Source organism: Daphnia pulex, chromosome 4 (assembly GCF_021134715.1).
Source record: "Daphnia pulex isolate KAP4 chromosome 4, ASM2113471v1".
Lineage (NCBI taxonomy): Eukaryota > Metazoa > Arthropoda > Branchiopoda > Diplostraca > Daphniidae > Daphnia > Daphnia pulex.
Window position 1 is genome coordinate 8,054,474 of NC_060020.1, and position 10,344 is coordinate 8,064,817.

A 10,344-nucleotide genomic window follows, 5' to 3' on the forward strand; every position below is an offset into this window, starting at 1 on the left:
CGCCCTTTTTTCTAAGATGTCAGCTTTCAGCTGCCATTCAGGTGCAAAAGATCGGCGGTGTGCCGGTAGAGCGTCGCGCACTGGTCGGTTAAATACCATTTGGGCTGGCGATGCTGCACCTGAGCGAGGAGCGTTCCTGAAAAGTAAAATAGATTTTGCGAATTTGTTTGTGTCGAAGGAGCCATTTCTCCATGAGCCAGTGATGAGTTTTTTCATGCTCTTGATGGTCGCTTCGGCAAATCCGTTTGACTGGGGGTAGTGGGGCGCTGAATTTCCGATTGATACGCCCCAGTCTTTTGCAAAATTCTTGAATTCGACGGCATTGAATTGGGGCCCGTTATCACTCCAGAATTTGACAGGGGCTCCTGGACCACGGATAAAAAATTCACGCACTGCATCGACGACGCGACGGGCTGTCGTGTTTTTATTCGGGAATGGGATGACGTCTGGCCAACCGCTGTACTGGTCGGCGATGATGAGAAAATCGCGTCCGTTCACTGTTGCAATGTCCGAATGGAGCTGTTCGAACGGACGGGTCGCTGCTTCGTGTGGTTTTAACGGCTCACGCGGAAGCGACGGAAGTTTTTCGGTGCACGACGGGCATGTTTTGGCGGCGTTGGCGATGTCGTTGTCCATTCCTGGCCAATACACGGACATTCTTGCGCGCTGCCTTAGCTTCGTGGCACCTTGATGCATGTTGATTAAGTCTTGGAGAAGGGGTTGGCGGCATTCGGTTGGAATTACGACCCTGGCTCCTGCCACGATCATTCCATCTGTCTCGTCTATTGCGAGCTGGGACCTAATATTCCAAAATGGACGGAGGGTTAGAGATAAATTGCATTTGTCGTTTGGGAAACCGTTGATGATAATCTCCCGCAACTCGATCATCTGCTTGTCTTTTTGGGCTGCCATTTTGATGCGTTCAAGCACGGGGTCCAGTACTGCTGCATCGGACCCACTGATGGCGTTGATAAGGGCCAGTTTTGCAGAAAATGATGCTGCTCCCTCTGCTAATTCGTCTTCTTTGGATGCGGTGTCTACCGGCGCTATGGATAGTGCATCGGCTTCGACGTTTTCTTTTCCCGGCACCCATCGGGCTTTAAACTGATAACGCTGCATCTTGAGTCGGAGACGGAGAATTCGCGGGTTGTCAAGTTTGTCGAGGCTGTGGTCGTTTAGGATCGGCACTAGCGGCTTGTGATCCGTGATGAGCTCGAACGTTGGCAGACCCTCGATGAATTGACGACACTTCTGCATCGCCCATGCTGCTCCTAAGCACTCCAACTCGATCATCGCATAGCGCGATTCAGTTTCTGATAAATACCTGGAGCCTGCTTGGACCATTCGCCAGCTCCCCTCGGCGTCTTTTTGTTTCAAGATGAAACCAAGGCCGAAAAGTCGAGATGCGTCGACGTGTAGAGCTGTCGGTCGATTCTGGTCGTAAAAGGCTAGGTCGTGCATTTCAGACAGTGCTTTTCTGGCTTTTAGGAACGCGTCTTCATGCGTTGTCGTCCACTCCCACAGCATTCCTTTTTTCAGAAGGGGTGACAGCGGCTTCAGCGACTCGGCGACTTTGGTAGAAAAGTTGCCAACCTGTTGACACAAACCATGAAATGCTCTTACGTCTGTGATGTTTTTCGGCTGCGGGAACTCGCGGATTGCTTTAGTTAAATCCGGATTCGGCTGGAAACCTTCGGAGCTCACGATGTAGCCTCCGAATCTCGCTGTTGGCTGGGCAAATACCATTTTGCCAACGTTGATCGCGATGTTGTGGTCGGCCGCTCGTTGAAAAAGACGGCGCACCAGCTCGATGTGCTCCTCGTAGGTTGCAGAAAAAACCATCACATCTTCGACGATCCGGCGGCAATTTGGGATGTCGTCAAAGACTTCGGAGACGCGACGGCTGTAGTCGTCTCCTGCGTGCGTAATGCCGAACGGAAGGCGCCGATATTGATACCGGCCATACGGAGTTGAAAATGTTGTCAAGGCTGCCGATTCTTCGTCCAGTTGCACTTGGTGATAACCTTTCAGGGCGTCGATTATTGTGAAAAATTTCATACCTGGTGGAATCGTTCGCACTGCTTGGAAAGGTGTGGCGAATCTCGGCCGGATGATGTTGTGGTTTAAGATTGTGAAATCCACACAAACTCTGATGCCGCCATCTTTCTTCGTGGCCAGCACCATCGGATGGACCCAAGCTGTTGGTTCCGTTACTTTCCGGATTATCTCCTGCTTCTCGAGGAGGTCCAGCTCCTGTTTTAATCTTGGCATGAGAGGGACTGAGACGGGACGAGATCCGCGGAAGGCGGCTGGAATCGCGCCTTCTTTGAGCTCGAAATGACATGCCGGGCCCGCAATGGGTCGACAGATTCCGTCAAAGATGTGGGGATGGACGGCCGTTAACTGGTTTAGGTCCTCCTTCTTCCTTTCTTCCGTCGGGTTGATTCCGACTGTCGCCATAAGATGTGGAAAAAACTTGGAGCCAGGATCGTTTCGTGGCTCCTCCTTTTTGATCGCGTTGATGCTCTCGTGAGGGTAACCAGCTGGCAACATTTCGAGTGCTTTTTGAGTCATCTTCGATAGCACCGGTTATTTAAGATCCTGTAATACGTGAAAGGTTGTTTTGATTGATTTACTCTTTTTACCCGTTGGCCAACGGATTGTTGCTTCGAACGTTCCGATGCTGATGATGGGGCTTCCGGTAGCTGTAATGGCGTTGGTGCCCCTGGGCAAAAGCTTGGTGTCTCGAATCTCGTCGTGGTACATGTCGGCCGGGATGGCGTCGATTTGTGCCCCTGTGTCTGGCAAAATTTGAATGATGAGTTCTTTCTTACTGCCATTGGGTTGAATTCCTGCTTTGACGAAATCGGACTTTTCTATGCCTGCAACACGAGCTGGAGAATTTGGGTCGAGTGTGATGCATCCGGTTTGAGGCGGTTTTGTGCTCTTCTTTGAGCTGCATCTTGCAAAATGACCAATCTTTGTGCATTTGCCGCATTCTTTTCCGTTCGCTGGGCATAGTTGACGTGAGTGGCGGGTTTCACTGCCACAGTTCCAGCATCCTTCTGATTTGATGTCATCTTTCGGCTGCTTACCGGACGGTCTGTCCTTCGCCGACTGATTGGATTTCGTGCTGGACGGTGTTTGAGATTTACTTTTCTTGTATGACGATTTGGGCAGTGCTTGAATTGCTGCCGCATCGCCCGTTTTCAGATTTGTTGCTTGTTGAGAAACAGCCTCTGCTACACGTAGAATGTCGATGGCTTGGTCGAGCGTAAGGGTTGCACCTTTCTCGAGGAGTTTCCGTCGGATTTCGTCGTCGTAAACTCCGTAGACTACTTGACCAAGGATGCGGGTGGGTTGACAATTTGCGCAGCAGTCGGTGGCGAATTCGCACTTGCGAGCTAGATCGCGGAGATCGCAAAGTCAACTGTCGGCTGCCTCGTTCGCTCGTTGTTTGCTTAAAGAGAATTGTTGGCGCCAGACGTGTCGATTTCGTCCTGCATTACAGCGTTCGCGCAACTTCTGGATCACGACCTCGTGATCCCCCATCTGTGCATCAGTTAGCCCCATGGATATAACGGATTGAAGAGTTTCCTTTGAGAGACAAGAAAGTAAAATGTTAGTTTTGTAGGCTGGGCGGTCACCGTCTTCAAGTACAGAGTCGATGGTTGAAAGCGCGAAAAAAATCTTCCATTGTTGGTGCCAAAGCTCGAATGAATCTTTGTATTCATCGAGATCAAATCTTGGAGGTGATCCATACGGCTTGAAAGCTTTCGGTGGCATGGCTGGCACGTGTGCAACTTCTTCTTCTTCTTCTTCTGGAGCCACGATGAATAGTCGGGATAAACCAAAAATATCTGCTGGTGATTTGCTGTCTTCAGTTTTCACCATGAAAAATTAGATTCGTCGATCGTAGACAGCGTTTGAATTGCTGAGATCACGAGTACAAACGATGACAGCGAGCAGAAAAAATTTTTGAGAAAAAAAGGCAGACTAGTCACGTGGGGTCGTATTCTTGCTTCGACCCCTACAAAATGGTACACTAGTTTAATAATTAACAATACTTAACACGGTGGTGTAGAATAAGTTATCAACTGCGCCATGTAATGACGTCACTCGGCGGAATAAGCTAGACGTCGGTGATTGAATTAACTGAATGTATTGAGTCGTGTCAAGTAATGGGGGGGCCTGAGTAGCGGGTGTGCACTAGGCCTCAATCGTGTACCTACTGTGTCGATCAGACAAAGGGTAAACTTAAGGGGAGGATGGGAGGCTGTCAAGTAGCCGACGGGCAATACAATATTGCAATATCGCAAGTCATCACAGAAATTAAACACCAGTATATTATAAGACCCAGAATTTCAGGAGGAAATAAAATTGTTCATTTTAAAAGCAAAACAACTTTTACCACAATACACCAATATAGTAGAATGGTGGGAAAAAGAAATAAAGGAAAATTTTAAAATTTTAAGTCAAGGATACTGCAAGAAGAAAAATAACGATAAAAACTCAGTTAAAAAATTCTTAAGCAAGTGTTTAGAACAAGTAAAAAAAGAAATAGATGAGGGTAAAAAAGAAATGGATGAATACTATTATTTTAAAAATAAATTAAAAGCTATTCATAAAAAAGGAGAAGAAGGAAAACAAATAAGAGGGAAATTGAACTACCCAGTGAATAATGAAATTTGTACAATAGCAAATCTAATTAAAGAAAAATCAAATGGAGAAAACAGAAGAATTGAAAAATTAGAAGAAAATGGAAAACTTAACCCAGATGTACATAAAGTTATTCATTCATTTTCAACAATTTATTCTCTCTTAACAACCGTGACCCATTAAAAAAAATGAAATTTTAGAATACATTGGCAAAATAATTAACACAGAAATGAGTGATAAACTTACAGAAAATCTTACCGAAGAAGAAGTATGGGATGCTATCAAATCACTTCAAGAAGTTAAATCCCCAGGAATAGATGGCCTACCAATAGAATTTTATAAAAAGGCTTGGCCATTTTTAAAACAAGAAATTACAAACATGTACAGACATATTTTAAAATTTCAAAACCTTAGTAATACACAATCATCAGGAATGATAACACTGTTACACAAAGGAGGAAAAGGAGGGAAATTGGAGACCAATAAGCCTCTTATGTTCTGACTATAACATTTTAGCAAAAGTTTTAACCATAAGACTCAAAAACATATTACCTGACATTATTAGTGAAGAACAGACGGGAGGAATCCAAAATAGAGACATTACCCAAAATCTTATAACATATAGAAACATTATAGAATATTTTTCATCACAGAATCACTACAAGAAATATGAAGAGATCTCAGAATTTAAGAGGTATAAAAACAGAGGGGCAGCAATTGTGAGTCTAGATTTCGAAAAAGCATATGACATGGTTGATAGAACATTTTTATTCGAAGTCCTCAGGAAACTAGGCTTTGAAGAAACTTTTATCAATTATATTAAAACATTGTATGAAAATGCAAACATCAAAGTTTTTATCAACAACGAATTCGAGAAAATTCGAGAAAACATTTATTTAAAAAGGGGAGTTAGACAAGGATGCCCTTTGTCTATGTATTTATACATACTTTTTATAGACCCCTTTTTAAAATTCATAAAAAAGAAGATCAATTCAACGCAAATATCACAATCTAGTCATCAAATCAGTGTTTTTGTGGATGACATATCCATTTTTATTCAAAACCTTACAGACATCGGAAAACTTGAAAATAGTATAGAAATATTTGAGAAAGCAACAAACTCGAAAGTTAAAAGAACAAAATCGTATCTTTTAAAATTGGGAGCATGGAAAACTGAAACCCAGTGGCCAGTTATATGGATAACATCTCAAGAATCCATAAAAATGATTGGAATACACTGGTATGAAGATATTTTAACAACAATCGACAAAAATTGCACGAAAATTATTGAAAAAATGGAAAAAACCATTATAAATACTTTCAACCGCCTCCTCACCATCCAACAAAAAGTCATTTTCTTCAATAGTTTTATTGTAACAAAATTTTCACACATAGCAAAGATTTTGCCAATTCCCAAAACACACACAGACAAAATACAGTAATTAGGACATCATTTTATTTGGAAACACAGACTGGAAAGTTTAGCAATAAATGAACTGTACCTCCCAATACTCCCAATACAACAACAAACCTATCATTTAACATCAATCTATAATTAAACAAACAACAATATATAAAACACTTATCTAAACAAACATCAAAGGGTAACATAGCGTCAAACCTGGGATATTAGATTTATCAAATCTAACTTGCAATCAAACCTAACCTTAAAATCAAATGTAAAATAATAGCTTCGTAAACCTGCATCAAACCTATTATCTATTATTCAACCGGGCAAATTTTTAAAGTAGCAAACAAGGAGCAACAAGGTGGTCTCCCTCATAACGTCAGCCTACACCTATCGAGAGGGGGTGGTCACCCCAACAGACCCTAAAGGCAAAGAGGGGGAAATTTTGCTTTCGCGAGCGCTATGTGGCTTATAGGATGAAGCCCGGCATGGCCGAAAAACGAAGAAATTTTTAGGAATTTTTTCCAAAATTTCAATCGTTAATATCTCGGCTTCTTAGCCGAATATTAAAAAAAAATTAAAAAAGTATGAAGAGGTGGGCTATCCTATCATTTTTAAACAATTAGAATATTTCTAGGTGCAGCAGTTGACGAGAAAACTGCTGCACAAAAAACGAAAAAAATTTCTAATTTCGGCTACCCCCTCTCAGTTTTTTTTTAATATCTCCCAAACTACAAAAGCTAGGCGCACATGGTACGGGTTGAAACCTCGGTGGGTTCAATCCTCGACTGGCTCGGAAGCAAGCGGCCAAGTGTTGGTCTCATACCGAAGAAAATATTTTTCATACAGTCCCCTCCATAAGTATGGGATCACCCCGTGCCGTTCCATAAGGCGGCGTGTATTTTTCATATGGGTTTTTTGGTTGGCAAAAATCGAAAAAATGACATAAATTCACCAAACTTGGGATTTATGTCATTTTACGTCTTTTCTATTGTCTGAATATTTTTCAAATTTTCCCCCCTATTTTTTATGCCTAGAAAAGTGGCGCACAAAGTATCGGATCACTCCGACGCCGCCCGTGTTGTCTTATGGCGCAAATGGGCTTTTCATATTGCTTTTTATATATTTAATTTTCAAGAAGGAATTTTTATTTTCAAACCGTGTATACAATACCCTTTCATAAATTTACTGTCAGTTTTTCATGATGATATGAATTATTTTCGAATTTTCCCAGATTTATTCGTTTCCCGAGTTTCTGAAATAAAAGACTGCAGAAGACTTCATTTACGGTTTTCAACCTCTATCAGCTAGCGTAGGCCGGAAAATTAGTGTCGTTTCTATACGCCCCTTAAGTAAAAAAGGAAGCAGAGCGCCAGTGGTGTATAGAAACGAAACTAATTTTCCGGCCTACGCCAGCTGATAGAGGTTGTAAAGAAAGCGGCCAAGTGTTGGTCTCATACCGAAGATAATATTGTTAATATGTCACTTAGCTCAGTTGGTAGAGCGCTGAACTCGAGTTCAGATGGCGACAGATGACGACAGATTTCGGACTTTTCGTCTTAACAATTAGACAAAAAATATGCGGTGCGACCAGAAAAAAAATACATTTACTTAATTATTACTCCCGTAAAAAATGAAAAACTGCTAAAATAATTGCTTAATGACTGGTGACATCTGGCGGTTGTGACTACAACTTTTCCACCTTAGGTATAAATTCCACTTTCCACAACAGCTTCCCTCGTTTTGATTTTTACAGAGGCTTGCCATGTCAAGGTCATGTTAAGGTGTGTACGGGATTTCTCTATCCTGCAAATATACCGCCGGAGGCCATGCGTGAACCTCTGTCGTGCAAACCACCGGAGGCTATGCAGGAAAACCAAATTTACCGCCGAAGGCCATTGCACTCATGCAAAGGTTGCTTAATGGAAACTGCTGTTGGTATAATGCCTATAATTCTGATTTCGCGATCCAAAGGAAAGTGGTTCAAACCCAACAATTAAACGACATCGTTTTTCGTGATCATCTGCATGTGGGGGAAGGGTAAATGAAGCCAAGGTTTGGTAACGACCATATATCGTGATAAAAAAATTTTCACGCCAAAAACAATGAAACACAACAATCAATTCCGTTTCAAAATAGTTTCCCATGGTATACAAGAACTAATGTAGTGATTATAGCGCTGATTGATGATGAAGAGGATCATGGTTCACATCCCATTAAAGTATACCTTTATTAAGGATAAAATATTGTTTTGACCTATGTTTTTGTAGCCATGACTCAGACAAGTCAAAATTTCGTGAAAATTACAATTCTTTATGTAATGCTTTTTACCAGTTTTCATATTACATTTTTTTATTTGTATTGTGTTCTAATTTATATATAAATATTTTGAAAATAATTGTATAATGAAAAAGTGGCAGTTTTGGGTTCTCATAGAGAACCGTCAACCGAACGAACGAATCGAACCACAAGGTAATTCTTCTGAAAAGGCTTTGTCTCAATTTTTTAATTTGTTTTTTGGCTTCTTACATTAAACTCTAAAGATCGTTTGACTAAAAAAAAATAATTTATGTTATTCTTGATTAAATAAAATTTTAATAAAAAAAAACAAAGATTTTTCTCGTAAAATAGCTCTCCCCTTACCAATTAAAAATAATTTTCAGACAATGCAATGTCTTAAGACAATAAATATCTGATAAAACATCGTTCGTTGTTTTGTTCATAATCCCACGTTATTTTCAGTTTCTAATATTTTGAAATTATTCATTGTAAAATTTCATGATATAATTGCTAAATACTTTTTTGAATTTAATTTGAAATAACTATTGAAAAAAACTTAAGACTTTGCTATGTCTGAAGAAAAAAAAAGATAGAATCAGCCCTTTTGGTAAAGGACAAAAAACCTTCGACTTAACATATAATGACAAAAACATGAATAAGTCAACCTTAAATACAGCTACCAATCACTAGCGCGAGGAAAAATATCGTTTTTAAAACAGACAAATCTTAAGACAATGCTTTGTCTAAAAAAGAGAGAGAATCAGCCCTCTTGGTAAGGCCGGAAAAAAAAAATCAACTTAACATATAATGACAAAAATATGAATAAGTCAACTTTAAATACAGCTACCAATCACTAGCGGGAAGTATAATATCGTATTTAAAACGGACAAATCTTAAGACAATGCTGTGTCTGTTACTTTGAAAATATGAAGACAAAGGTATGTCTTAATTCGGTGAGCATATGTTATCTATAAGTTAACAAATAAAATTAATTTTTTTTAATTATTCAAATTTAGCTACTAACAAAAAGAAACACAAATAAACGATGATAACATTTTAGAATGCACCTGTTTAAAATGTCAACATCAATAATTTATTTTTTATTAGAATTTTAACAAAAACAACGTAGATGAACGAAAACGGAAGAAAATTGCCACAACAAAGAAAGCTAAAAGTGCTAAATTGGATAAAAAGAATGTGAGCGCCCAAAATCCTGACCATGACAGCGTCAGTGATATCTCAAGCATGGGTCATTCCATGACAAGTCGAATTTTTCCGTCGCAAAAAACCATTTTTTTGCTGTGGGTTTTTATTGTTATTAAGATTACTTTTGCCAAAGGAAAAATTTTCCGGTCAGCAGGAGCTGAGGAATAAATCCCCGAAATTTTCCCTTTTTTTTAATTTTTTAGATGCGTGTTTTTACGATTTATTTAACATTTGGCCTATTCATTTTTTTTAAGAAAAAAGAAAAAATTGTGAAAAGAAAGAGAAAATTTTTCTCTTTCTTCGGCTGGTATAAGAAACAAAGCATAAAATACTTAATGACATCTAGTGGTAGTGATTGAATTTAGGTTAAGGGTAAGTCCGAGAGATTTGAGGTTCATAGCAGTGGTTAGCTACGGGAACGTTTTACGCATCGAATCGCCGGGAATATTCCGCAATTTCGATATTGTAATTACCAATAAAGGAGGGTAGACCTTCTTAGTCTGGGAGCTCAGCAACAAAAGAATGATGATAATTTAGCAAAAGGTTTGAGGCTGAAATATGGTTTGGGAAAGAGGGATGAGACACAAGAAAAGCCACGTCTGTCTACTCGCCGGGGCGTTCAAGCGTGATTGGATCCCGAGGTCAGCGGGAACTGTAAAAAAATCTACTTTGTTTAGCAAGCCCAAATTTTCTCTAAGAAGCAAGCTAACATTATGTTGATCAATAATCCCGCATGGCAGACGTCAAATGACGGGACTATAATACCAACAGATCATCTTAAAAATTAATAA